We start from the raw sequence: 14,289 nt of genomic DNA, 5'->3' as shown, positions 1-14,289 counted from the left end.
AAATGCTGGTCCAAGGGTATAAAGTTGCAGTTACATAGGATAAGTAAATCTAGAGATCTAATGTACAGCATGATGACTATAATTAAAAATATTGTATTAAATAATGGAAATTTTCTAAGTAGATTTCAGGTGCTCTCATCTCACACACACACAAAACGTAGTTATATGAGGAGATATGTTAATTAGCTTAATTGTAGTAATCATTTCACTATGTTATATACATTAAATCCTCATGTTGTATACCTTAAATATATACTTTTTTAAAAAATAAATACATACAAAAATATGTGCCATGTAATCTTCCAACTTTCTCACATATAAGTACTCAATAAATACTAGATGAATTGAGTGTGACCATGTAAAATAGATGTTGATGGTTAATCAGATATGTGTCACATTTGGGGCACCTGGGTGGCTCAGTTGGTTAAGCATCCGACTTCAGCTCAGGTCACGATCTCACTGTTATTGAGTTTGATCCTTACATCAGGCTCTGGGCTGACAGCTCAGAGCCTGGAGCCTGCTTCGGATTCTGTGTCTCCTTCTCTCTCTGCCCCTACCCCACTCGTGCTCTGTCTCTCTCTTTCTCTCTCTTAAAATAGTAAACATTAAAAAAAAAAAAAGATATGTAGCTCATTTAGTATAATCCTAATAGTGTACTAAGTAATTCACATGTATTATCCTTATTTAATCCTCATTTATTTCTTGTGAAGTAGTCTTCATCATGCCCATTTTACAATGAAGAAATGGAAGAAATATCAAATAATTTGGCCAAGGTCACAAGGATAACTAGTGGCAGTCTGGGATTCAAATTTAAATCATCTAAAAAAATCTATATTCTTATCATCTACTACACTGTTATATTACGACTTGGCTAGAGCAAGTGATAGTAACAAAATTGTTTTTGCTTCTGGGTAAAGGGTGAATAAGAATTCATCAAATAGAAAATATGTATCACAGTTACATACTATATATCTGAGTACCTGGAACTGACTATCAAGGATATGACTGACTAGTAATTTAATATTTTGGGGTAGGGGAGAAGGAGGAGAGTAGAAGAGAGTCTTCTAGATACTCACCCGAAGAAGAGAAAATTGAATTCAGTCAAAAATATTATCTATAATCCTTTTAGAAAAAGCCTCATATTTAAAAAGCCTCTGATTTCATTGGAAATTGCCAATCATTTCTTTTAGAGAAGTGAAGTTACTTTCATTTTATTTCTGCAACTGGACTTTTTGATTTGAATTAGCTTTAACATCAGAGATATTCCATAGTCCATTGTTATTGCATTATTAAAAATAACAATCTCAAATGTTCTGTTTTTGATCACAAATCTCTAGGGAAACATCACCTATTCTTCCTACCTCAAGCTTGTATTATATTAAAAATTTTATTCTTTCCCTGGGGTCAACCTGGAATCATTCCGTCACCTTCTCTTGCTTTGTCCTTTCTTGATAGATGATTCACCCCAAAAGAGATTCAATCAAAACAAGTCACAGGGCAGCAGGACAGATGAGAAGTGTTCACTGAGCAGGGACTGACCTCCATTGTAATTTCTCATAAACTGATGACTCACTTCTGTTGCAAATACTGGCTTTACTGAGTGTTTCTGCTCTGCTGTCTCTATAGCTTTGCCAAAGATGGCCACAATGGGCTGGCAATATCTTTATTTGCTGGGAAGCAATACTTTTGATTGTTTACAAATTGGTCATATCAATAGTTAATAGAGTCATCGATATCTAGGAGCAAAATTGATTTCAGTGAATACAGAACTGGAGAAAGGACTTAGCAGATTTTCCTTTGGCCTTTTAAAAAACTGCATTTAACTATATATCCCTTCATGGTACCATTTTTTAAATGGTTAATATGTTTGGCTGACAAAGGAAAAATAGAGATCTATAAAGGATTATTAATGATGAGGAATTTAAGAAACAGTAGGAAAAAGTGAGTTGCTGCAGAATGAGATACAGCTGAGCAAGGCAGAAACAAGAGAAAAATGGTCTAACACCATGGAGGAAGATTGTTTCAATTCCAAACTGAAAGAAAAAAATTCATTGCCCCAGGGAACTGACCAGAAACACATCTTTTATGTTCCTTTCAGCAGTATTTGCAATGGTTATGACTTAAAAACAATATAAACAATCAGTCATTATGGTTCACTCATGTGAGATAACATCATGCAGACATAAAAATAGTCTGTAGAGGAATATTTGATGACATGAGAAAAATTCATTCAATATTATAAATAAATTAAAAAGCAGATTACAAAATGGTAGATGCAACATGATGAAAATCAGGTAAAACACAGAGATACTCACATGCACATACCTAATATAAAGATGGGAGAAAAACCCACCAAAATGTTATTGGTAATTAGCTTCGGGTTATGAGCTTATGGATGACCTTTAAGATTCCTCTCTATATGTTTGAATATTTCTCAAATTTTCTATAATCAGCATGTAATATCTTTATAATTACAAAATAAAAACAATCTGCTGCATTTTTAAAAAGGACGAAGAAAACAAAGAGAGCTTCTATTTTTGACCAAAAGGCTGACTAGGGAACCTCAAGAGCCCTTTCACTAAAAAGAAATTCTGGGCTAAAATATAAATAAAACAAACATATAAAACTCTCTCTTTTAAAAAATATTGCCAAGCTGGTAGAGGTAGAGCCTTGAGCAAAATCAAAGAGGAAATCCAAGGAGATAAGGAATAACTCAACTGTCTTTCACTCGGAGGGATATGGCAAACTCGTGAATCAAGCTTTCATTTTCTGAGCCATGTGGAGTGTGAGCAGAGGAGTGTGGAGTTGCCTACCACCGGTCTGGAGCACTGACCTTGCATATTTCATCCCAACTTCGTGTTCAATGTCTCAAACCAATAGTTTGAAATTGGCCACGTGAGTATTCACAACACAGAAACTGGCAAGTGGTACAGATCAGGACATTTTTTTCCCCAAGAGAGCCAGTCTTCAAGCATTTACCAACACACTTCTGAACACAAAGTTTAGGAAGCAAACCCTAGCATCTATGAAAGATAGAGGGTCTAATTGTAGACCATATGAAACTGAGACCCTAAAGAGCTCCATAGTTAGTAGAAGAGAGAAGCAAAAATAAGCCTATTCCATAGAAGGAATCATCAAAGAAACAAACTTGATGTTAGCTGGGGAGGGGGGGCAAAATATCTTTCCTGAAAATTTCAATGTCGTGAAAGTTTTAGGACCTGAAACTCACACTACTTATGTGGCCCACAATATTTTAAGCCAAAATTCAAACATGGTCCCAGTTGGTAGAATCCCCAGGCTTGTAGCTGATTCAAATGCAAATCCTTTCTGTGGAAACATGCTTATAACTCAGCCTCAAAAATTAGCACAAGTGAAAAATATTAGCTCACATTAAAAAATGAAAATAACACCCAAGAAAATAAGATGGTAAGAAACAAGACAGTAAAATCAGACCTCCAAAAGTTTAATACATTTAAGCTGCACACAAATTAGAAACAAGTTTAATAGAAACAAATAAGAGAGAACTACAAATATGAGACCAGAGAGTTAATAAAATAGAAAAAAAAATAGACTCTAAGGAAACAAATAACACTTCCAGAAATAAAAAAAAATCAAGTAATGAAAATTAAAAACAGTGGACAATTTAAACAGAATGTTAGACACAGCCGAAGGCATCATTCATTAGGAGAATCAGAAGGCAGATCTAAAGAAAGTATCCAGGATGCAGCAAAAAGTGTCAAAGAAGCGGCAAATATGTAGAAGGGGTTAGGAGATGTGACAGAATGATTAGGGGGACACCTGTGGGGTAAATCCATAAACAAAAGCATGGGGGGGGGTGTTAGTATTACACTTAGGACAATAGTTACCTGTGGGATCAAGTGAAGCATTGGATCGTTTGCATATAGGGCTTTAAACACTGGTAATATATTCTATGTTGTAAGATTGGCCACGGGGACAGTGGTGTGGGTACTGGGGAGGCAGTGGCCTGGCCTGCCAGTGTGTGGGCAGCAGTAGCAGAGGCAAACAACAATCAAATAAACAAACAAAAAAACCCCCAAACAACAAAAAAGATGGGCAGTGGGTATATAGGTGTTCTTCTTTATTTTTATTCTTAAAATGTATAATAAATACTTTTTTATGTTGTCAGTATTTAACATTTACAAAGTAGCCTGAGAGGAAATACTCCATAGTGTTAATTGTATCTGCATTTGAGTCATGAGACTATGGGTATTTTTATTTTTCCATATTTTCTGGGACTTGCAAATTTTTCTATGAAACTGTATTAAATTTACAATAAAGATATAATGATAAACACACTTTTTAAAAAAGAAACATGTGGTTTCCCAACATGATAAATGTCTTTGCATAAAATAGCAAACTCAGGTGATCCAATTACCTAGGACTTTGTCTTCTATTTACAGATAAATAAAATTTTAAATGCTGCATACAGAAGAGGGAAAGCTCCTTTGGGCTGTTTTTTCTCTGGTGAGTAAAAACATAATATCAAGTTTTCCAGTGAATTAGGAACTCTTTGGAGTAAATTTCTCTTTGGAACTTATGCAGATCCTTAAACTGAATTACTTCAGTTTCTTAATTATATTTAGTGACAAATTAATTAGAGATCTGAGATCGGTAAAATTATAATAAGACTACTGAGATTTAAACTTGTTTCAAACAGAGTCGATGGCAAAGATAATAATTTTTGACATAATGTGTTTACAGAAAGAAAGAGTTAGAATGAGGTGCATTAGTAAGAGACACACTGACTCTGGTAGGTTTTTAGACAAAGAATTTGCTTAAGCTTCAAAGCATTTTTAATAACTAGCTGAATAATCAAATCCTAAAGAGAAAAGAAAAAAAAAGACTGTTTTGAAGCACTGAATTCAACTTACTATAAAATTACAGTTTGGAAAATCATATAAGGGAAATAATGAGATAAAACATTTCTTAAAATGTCATTGGAAGTTGCTTCAGTTTTTCTAACATAAAAAAAAATAAGCTATATTGTTATATGCTCAAGGGTGAATACTGTTCCCCGTTAGAAAAGTATAGCTTAGCTTGCAATTTTTATTTTAAGTGACCTAAATTAAGTTGTCTTAAATATTCTTTTGGTTTCCAGCCACATTTATTGAGGTATAATCATAGACAGTGAAATGTACATATAGTATACACAGAGTTCAATCGAATTTAACAAGTACATATACCTGTGTGTAACCCCAGCACCTATAAAGACCACTGCCATCACCTCAGAACTTGCCCTGGTACCCTGTCAACTCATAATCCCATGCAACCAGTGTCCTGATTTTTATTATCAGTGATTGCATTTGAGTTTTCAAGAACCATGGAGTAATTCACTCTTCTGTGTCTGGCTTCTTTCCTGCAGCATGTTTTAGAAATTGTTTCATGCTTTTTTTCCTACTGTATCCCCTGATTTGTTTATTCATTTTCCTGTTGATGGCCACCTGGGCTGATTCCAATCTTGAGCAATTACAAATAAAACTGCTATGAATGTTTTTGTACAAGGCATTAGTGAACACTATGTTTTAATTTGTTTTAAATACTTAGGTGTGGAATTGCTGAATTATAGAGTAAATAAATATGTTTTTTAAAACAAACTGCCAAAGTGTTCTCCAAAGTGGTTGTACCATTTTACACTCCCACCGTGAACGTATGAGAGGTTTGATTGATTCACTCCGTGACAACATTGTTATTGCTAGTTGTTTTCATTTTAGTCATTTTAGTGGGTGTATAGTGTGGTGTAATTATCTCTTCTTGAATATTCTTGTCTGGTCTTGATATCAGGGAAATCTGGCCTCATAAAACAGACTGGGCACTATTTCCTCTTCGTGTATTTTCTGAAACTGTGGGAAGTTTTATATTCGTGTTTCACATGAAGGGTTTTAGATCTTTGACAGATATAAACCTATCAAAGCTGTCTGTATATCCTCCTGTTGGTTTTTGTAATTTCTAATTGTTGTCTACCTTGAATTTGTTCTGTTTCATCCATATTGTTTAACTTACTGGCATAAAATTGTTCATAATATCCCTTTTTGCCCTATAACAGCTGCAGAATTTATAATGATGTCCCCTGCCTTCTAAAATTCCTAATATTGGCTATTTGTGTTTTATCTTTTATTTATTTATTTTTTTTTTGAGAGAGAGAGAGAGAGAGAGAGAGAGAGAGAGAGAACATACATACAAGAGCACGAGCAGGGAGGGGTAGAGGGAGAGAGAATCTTAAGCAGGCTCCACACCCAGCAATGAGGAGCCTGGCAGTGAGATCATGACCTAAGCCAAAATCAAGGGTCGGAGGCTTAAGCCACTGAGCCACCCAGGCTCCCTTTATCTCTTTTATTGATCAGTCCTGTTTTATACTTATCAATTTTATTAATCTTTTTTAAAAACCAATTTTTGTTATATTGTTCATTTTTCTGTTTTTGTCAATATTATATTTCACTGATTTCAACTCCTATCTTATTAGATCGTTTCTTTTACTTATGTTGAGTTTAACTTACTCTAATTTTTCCAGCATCTTAAATTGGAAGCATAGGGTCATTTCATCTGCATCTTTCTAATATATTGAAGCTTATAAAAATAAAAACAAAAATATAGATAGCAAATAAATAATAAAAGCTCATAATATAACCTTCAACAATAATGAGTATATACATCCTAATATAGAAATTTATATTTGAAGTATAAGCCTACTTCTAAGCACAGCTTTTAACTGCATGCCAAAAATTTTGAAATGTTGTTTTTCAATTGTTATTCCATTCTAAATATTTTTTTTTTTTAATTTTTTTTTCAACATTTTTTATTTATTTTTGGGACAGAGAGAGACAGAGCATGAATGGGGGAGGGGCAGAGAGAGAGGGAGACACAGAATCGGAAACAGGCTCCAGGCTCCGAGCCATCAGCCCAGAGCCTGACGCGGGGCTCGAACTCACGGACCGTGAGATCGTGACCTGGCTGAAGTCGGACGCTTAACCGACTGCGCCACCCAGGCGCCCCCCATTCTAAATATTTTTAATTTCTCTTGTGATTTCTTCTTTGGTCCATGAGTTACTTATAACTATGTGTTTAGGGGCACCTGGGTGGCTTAGTCAGTTAAGCGTCCAACTTCTGCTCAGGTCATGATCTCACGGCTTGTGGGTTAGAGCCCTGCATTGAACTCTATGCTGACAGCTCATAGCCTGGAGCCTGCTTCAAATTCTGTGCCTCCTTCTCTCTATGCCACACCTCCCCCCGCCCCCCACCCCCATGCTCTGTCTCTCTCTCCCTCTCAAAAATAAACAAACTTAAAAAAAAATAAAATAAAGACATATGTTGTTTATTTTCCAAATATTTGGAGATTTTTAAAGCTATCTTCATGTTATTCATTTCTAACTTAGTACTGTTGTGGTCAGAAAACATATTCCAAAGATTCCAACCTTATTGAGACTTGTTTTATGGTCCAATGCAAGGACTATCTTGATAAATTTTCTATGTGCAATTGAGAAGAACTTGTATATTCTTATTTTGGGCTATAGTGTTCTACAAATGACAATTAGATCAAGTTAGTTGATAGAATTTCTCCAGTCTTCTATATCTTTACTAGGTTTTTTTGTCTGCTCGCTCTATCACTTACTGAGGTGCTAAAATCTCTCACTAGCTTTGTCTCACTAGCTTTGTCTATTTCATACTAATTACTTCAAGCATTTAGGAGCTTTGTTATTAGGTGTATACATATTGTCTTCTGTTGTATTATTATGAGATGTCTCTCTCTTATCTAGGAATACTCTTTGAAGCGTTTGATATATCTGTGTTTAATTCTATCATGTTTGTGGGTTTTTTTATTCTTTTTTCTATTTGTCCTGTTTGTTCTTTTTATCTGTTTCTCCCTTATCACCTTTTGGGCGAATCAAATATTTCTTTTTTAATATTATATTTTAGCTTCTCTGTTGACTTTTTAGCTGAGTCTTTGTGGTTTCTTAGTGGTTGCTCTGGGGGTTACAATATGCATCATTAACTTTCATAGTATGTATCCCCCAAATATCTATTATTTCATCAATAATGTAAGCACTTTACAACAGTGGACTTGCTTCTCTTCCCTCCCATTGTGCTATTCTTATATGCCTAACTTTACACATGCTGTAAATCACACAATATATTGTTTTTTTAATTTAAGGAATCAGTAGTTTCTAAAATAAAATTTGAATATATATATATTCGAATATATAATTTTATATCTGGTAACTTTTCTATCTGGCATATTTTTCCTTCAGTCTTAAGAAATTGTCTTAGCATGCCTTTTATTGCAGATCTGATGAAGAAGAATCTTTTCCTCACTTTTCTTCATGTACGATGTCTTCACTACACCTTCATTTTGAAGACAGTTTTTGCTAGATATAGCATATTAGATGGCAGTTTTTTCTTTCAGCCCCTGAAATTGTTCTATACTCTTCCAGCCTCCATTTTTCTTTAATGAGGAGTTAGTCGACTTTCTTATTGCTGCTCACCTGTATGCCATGTTTTTTATTCTCTAGATGCTTTCAAGTCTTTTAGCAGTTTGCTTATGATGTGCCTTCCTGTAGTTTACTTTGCATTTATCCTCCTTAGGGTTTGCTGAATTTCTCAGTATGCGGATTAATGATTTTCATCAGTTTAGGATTTTTTGGCCCTGTTTTCTCTCTGCCCTTTTTGTACAACTCCAATTACATGTATTATTGACCATTTTATACTGTCCCACTTATCTCAGATATGTGTTCCACTTTACTTTTTTCTTTCTCAGTTTTCTCTTTGTGTTTAAGTTTAGATAATTTCTATTGACTTACCCTTAAGTTCATTAGTTTGTTCCTATGGTATGTCCTCTGGGCATATAAGCCCATTAATAACTTTTCATCTTGGTCATCATAATTCTCATTTCTAGAACTGCCGTGTGGCTCTTATTTATAGTTTGCATATAATATATGCCCCATTTTTTTCTGATATTCCCCATTTTTTCACATGTATTGTTCATTTTTTTCCCATGAGTTCTTTTAACACTTCCTATTGTGGCCACATAGTTGTGTTAATCATTCACCAGAGTCTCCCTCATCCTGCATCTCTGATTGGCAATATACTTCAGAAGGGCAGAGGTCAAGAGATAGGGGTATGACCTATAATGGTACAGCCAACAGAACTGGTTACATAGCATTCTCCTAAAACTTAAAGTATTCTCCTAAACTCACAATCCCAAGTCTCTTAGCGTTAAGAACATTATAAAAATTACTGGCAGCCCTACTACATTGCAAAGGTGCATGCCAATGCGAATTTATGTTGCATTTGAGGCAGAAGCTGAAATCATTGGATCGGTAGGGATCAAAATATTACCTTTAGATGTGTCCAAAGAGGAGAGAAATCTTTCTTCCAAAGTAGATTCCACAACCTTCCACAGTAAACTTGTTCAATTTCTCTGACAGGAATATGTTTCTTCAAAAAAAAAAATCATGAAGTGCTGAAGAACAGTTTTGACTATTGTTTTCCAAATAGTTAACTAATCAGCATGGCTTGTGGGAGTAAAGCTGTAACTAACATATCTGAAGGTTATTCCTGAAGATTTCAAAGAAGCCGGTTTAGGAAAACAAAACAAAACAAACTCAACAGTGATAAAAATAATGTAACAAACATTGAAAATATTTTAATAATTACGTTTATGTTGTGAAACTATTTAGGGGGAAAGGAAGAATGAGAAGAAATCTCCATCATTATTAAGAACATCTGTTAAGTGCATATTAGTTTTATGTGGTAGGTATTATATTAATTGCTGTGCAAAAAGTTCAGGGGTCATTACTGTGCATATCAGTTAGCTTTTGTTGTGTAGCAAACTACTCTAAATCCAATGACTTAAGGAGGAAACATTTATTAATTCTTAAAGCTCTGAGGGTTGCCTCCTGGTCTGTGCCAGCCAGGTCAGGGCCCACTCCCATTTGGTGCTTGGCAACCAGTTTGGTCTGGAGGGGTGCGGGTGTTTTTTTTTTTTATATGTGGCAATTGGCTCGGTGTCAGCTAATGGCATGGCCACAGCCACTCATGACCCAGCAAGCTTAGCATGGGCTCATGCACTTGGTAAAGGAAAGATTTCTAGCATCAGAGAGGACAAGCCCCAATGCATAAGACTATTCAAGCGTCCCTGTGCATTATGTGTGCTAATGATCTGTTGGCCAAAGCAAGTCATACACCCACATGCAAACCTCTCACAGAGGTGTAAAAATAGATTCCTATTGTGAGTAGGCCAAAATTTGAACTAGGATTCAGATTAAAAACTCAGCTTCAGTGTTGGGTATCTCATTGGTTTCAACAGTGCAGTAATAAGAATATACCTCTTAATGATAAGTGGCACCAGGAAAGGGATTAGAGAAATGGCCATGGTGCAGTCTCCCACATCACACACCTTTGGTTACTGTTTACATGAGGCAATAACTCCAACTGCATTTGAATTGGAAAGAAGGTCAAAAGCACAGTTTACTATAGGAGATTTTACACATCTGTATCTTTTTTCTTTTAACTTGCTTTTGCTACTGAAAAGAAAATATGCAAATCCTAAGCATTTATCAGTCAATGCACTGGCACAAAATAAAGACATTGTGTAACTAACACCTATGTTTGGGATTAGAACAATACCAGCATCCCCATAGTCCCATTTATCCTTTCTCTCAACATATTCCACTCTCCTCCCGCAGAGTAACCACTATCCTCGCTAGATTGTTTTGCCTGCTTTCCTACTTCATACTGTCCAGAACATACAACATGTGCTCCTTTGAATTGGACTTATTTTGTTCAACATATGTGCCTTTTTTTTTTTTTTTTTAAAGTAGGCTCTATGCTCAGCACAGAGCTTAACATGGGGCTTGAACTCATGACCCTGAGATCAAGACCTGAGCTGAGATCAAGAGTAGGTATTTAACCAACTGAACCTCCCAGACATCCCAAAGTATATGCTCTCTTGTTTTCTCTATGATATTGGACATACCTATGGTTTTATTTTCATTTCTGTACAGTATCCCATTGCATGAATAAACTACTAATTTATTATCCATTCTACAGTTGTTGGACATTTGAGTTGTTTCCATTTTTTTGCATTAAGAATAATGCTATTCTGAACATTCTTTTGCACATCTTTTGGTGCACATATGTACATATTTCTGTTGGGAAGAAAAAAGATTTAAAAAGTTCACTGTTCTTACTGTTTGTGTAAGTAGGTACCCAACATGCAGTGTTTTTTTTTTCCCAGCTTAATTGAAGTGTAATTGACAAATAAAATTGTAAGATATTTAAAGTACACAAAATGATGATTTGATGTATATACACATTGTGAGTTTTCTCCCATCTATCTCTTCACTTCTCACTTTTTTGTGTGAGAACATTTATGTTCTGCTTTTTACAAATTTCAATGATAGAATACAGTGTTATCAACTATAGTCACCATGTTATATATTAGATCTTCCCCTTATTCATCTTATAATGGAAAGGTTGTACCCTTTTACCAACCTCCCCTCATTTAATGTACCCTCATACCAACCTCCCTATCCACTATTGAATGCCTAGTAGTGGAATTGCCGGCTGATAGGAAGCATGTACGTTCAAGTTTAGCGGATGCTGTCAAAGTTTTCTAAAGTAATTTTTACTCATTTATACTCCCTCTGCCTCTGTGCATTTTTCCTTTAATTTGATGTTATGCATAAATTTTACCTTCATTTTGGTGTCCTAGGTTTTAAGCTAATATGTTCTTGTCTCCTACTTTCTCTTGCTCTACTCTAAAATAGTTATATTTGGACTCCAATTGGGCTAATAGTAGTTGATTCTTCATTTAAAACTTCACAAAATCGCAGGAATCCTAAAGTTTATCAAATTACTCTGCCTAGCAAATAAACCAAAATATTCTGTTTCCCTGTTTGTTAATCATTGAGCATCTGCAAGAGATTTTTAGATTTGAACCTGGGGCTACAAAGGAATGTATAATTGAACTTCTGACCTCTGAGAAGTATGTACAGTAGAGGACTTTTTTATCGGCAACTCCCGGCTCCTCCCCGGTGCCTCTCACCTCTCTTACCACTTCTCCAATACTTGCCGCTAGCCTAGGTGAGCAATGCGGGATCTTTCATGAGCCACAAATACAATTTATCCTCTTCTCTTTTCTCTCTTCGGAAAACTACCCATAAGAATTTCGTTTTCTCCCTTTTTAGACAAAAAATACTGTTAAGGACACAAACAAAATTATTCTCAAAACTTGAGGAATGGTGGCAATATTTACTTTCGCATTTTGTATTTGAAGGAAGAGTCTGCAGGTATTTGTATATAATGGGATTTTCAGACTGCCTTTATATTGTGTAAGAGGATTGCAAGTGTTTGCAGTGTCCTTACTGTTCAGTATTTCATACTGTAAATGATCAGGAGAATACATTAGTTGTTAAGGTAAAGTATCTTTGTGGCTTAAAGGAGGTATTATAGCTCTCAAAATAGATGCAGTTAGTCCTTTTCATTGGTAATATGAAACCAATTTTTGTTTGTGAATTGAATTGTTACATCTGTACAATACATTTCAGAGCCCACAAAGAGTGCTATGGGAAAAGTGAGGTTCTGTTATCGACAAAAATAGATCATCAGTAATAAAATTAACCTCATTTAAAATTAACCTCATTTAAAATCACTAGTAATAAAATTAACCTAATTTAAATCGCTCACTTAGATGTTTCTATAAAGTACTAAGAGCCACCCAAAGGCACTTTGTTGTATTTTTTCCACAGGACATCTTTATTGGGTATATATTTATTTCCTTCTATCTTTCTTCGAGTAAAAGTAGGTAAGCACAAATATGGTGAGGTGGGAATAGCTGCCTTTACCATCCAAATGATTCCATCCTGTTCATCAACAGGAATCACCCTGAATTAATACAGATGTTTTTAGTGCAAGTGGTATAAATCCAGATCAAGTAGCTTAAATAGAAAAAGGATTCATTCATTGGCTCATAAAACTGAGAGTTTAGCTTCAGCCACATTTCAATTAATTAGGGACTCAAACAGAATTGTCTCCTCCTCCATCTGGGGGCTGCTTGCTTTTGAGATGCACTGCTCCTTTCTACTGCAGATTGGCTGTTTCCCCAGGACCATGGATGCTCCAGCTTCAATCAACAGCCTTCTTGCTCTGTGTGCCTTTAGACATGGCCCTGTGTTTCACGCCCCAAACTGCAGAACTACTGGGGAAGGATTCTGGGTAGATCAGCTCAGGTCACATGCTCATTCCTGAAACCATTACACTGCTCAGGGGATTGGGTCCTCTGTATGGCCAGGCAAAGGAGTGCTTTTATTGGCAGGTTCTCAGAATTATCTGATCAGAGAGAAGGAATAATCCTCAGACAAAAATTGCAAATGCTGAGTACAGCCTTCAAAGGGACTTCACATGTATTCGTCATAAAAACTGTTGGGGAAGGGACAATCTCTGGTTAAACAAAACAAGGTGTTATATAAAGTATGGGACTCATAAGGACTCTTAATTCATACCAGATACTTGTTTCAGGATCTTTTCCCGGAGGGACTCTAACTCGTAGGAGATTAAATCCCATTTTCCCAATCTTTTAGGTCTTATGATGCATGAAATTACTGATTAAATGACTAGTTAATTCACTTTAGCAACCATTTGATGGTCACTGAAGTGTTTGATCAAAAATTGAGGTGTTTGGTTATTGGATAATCTAATTCTCTATTATAGGATTAAAAATAATACAATGGTCACAGCTGGTTATTTTCCATTCCTAAAATGTATTGGTTATAAAAAACAGCTACAGTGAGAAACCAGAACCTATAGGAGACAATCTTATTAACAGGCTATGAATCATGCATCCATTTGCAAAAAAAACATCCCTCTTAAAATGTCAACAAGAATGTCTTCCCTAAAATGATATGGTATTTTGCTCAGACAAAAACAATTGGAACATTGCTGTCCATTACTCTATTAAATGAGTATTAAATACTCATTTAAAACAAATCTTACCCTTACAAAAAGCAGAGGACAGAATAGTAAGACACAGCTTTATATGACTGGGCACAGTGATGTTCCCAGAACAAGCACTACTATTGTGATCCACTGAAGGGTAGTTCCTAAGTGCTAGGTCTATGGCTGTGGTGGTCAGCTAGGGATGACATTACCTTGGAGGGCATTTTGGCAGTGTCTGGAAACATTTTTGATTGTTATTGACTGGGAGATTGGTGTTACTGGCATCTAGCAGCTGAGGCCAGGGATACTGCTAAACATTGTACAATGTGCAGGACAGCC

Source organism: Panthera pardus, unplaced genomic scaffold, assembly GCF_024362965.1.
Source record: "Panthera pardus isolate Hobbes unplaced genomic scaffold, ASM2436296v1 HiC_scaffold_10, whole genome shotgun sequence".
Classification (NCBI taxonomy): domain Eukaryota; kingdom Metazoa; phylum Chordata; class Mammalia; order Carnivora; family Felidae; genus Panthera; species Panthera pardus.
This window is presented reverse-complemented; position numbering follows the sequence as displayed.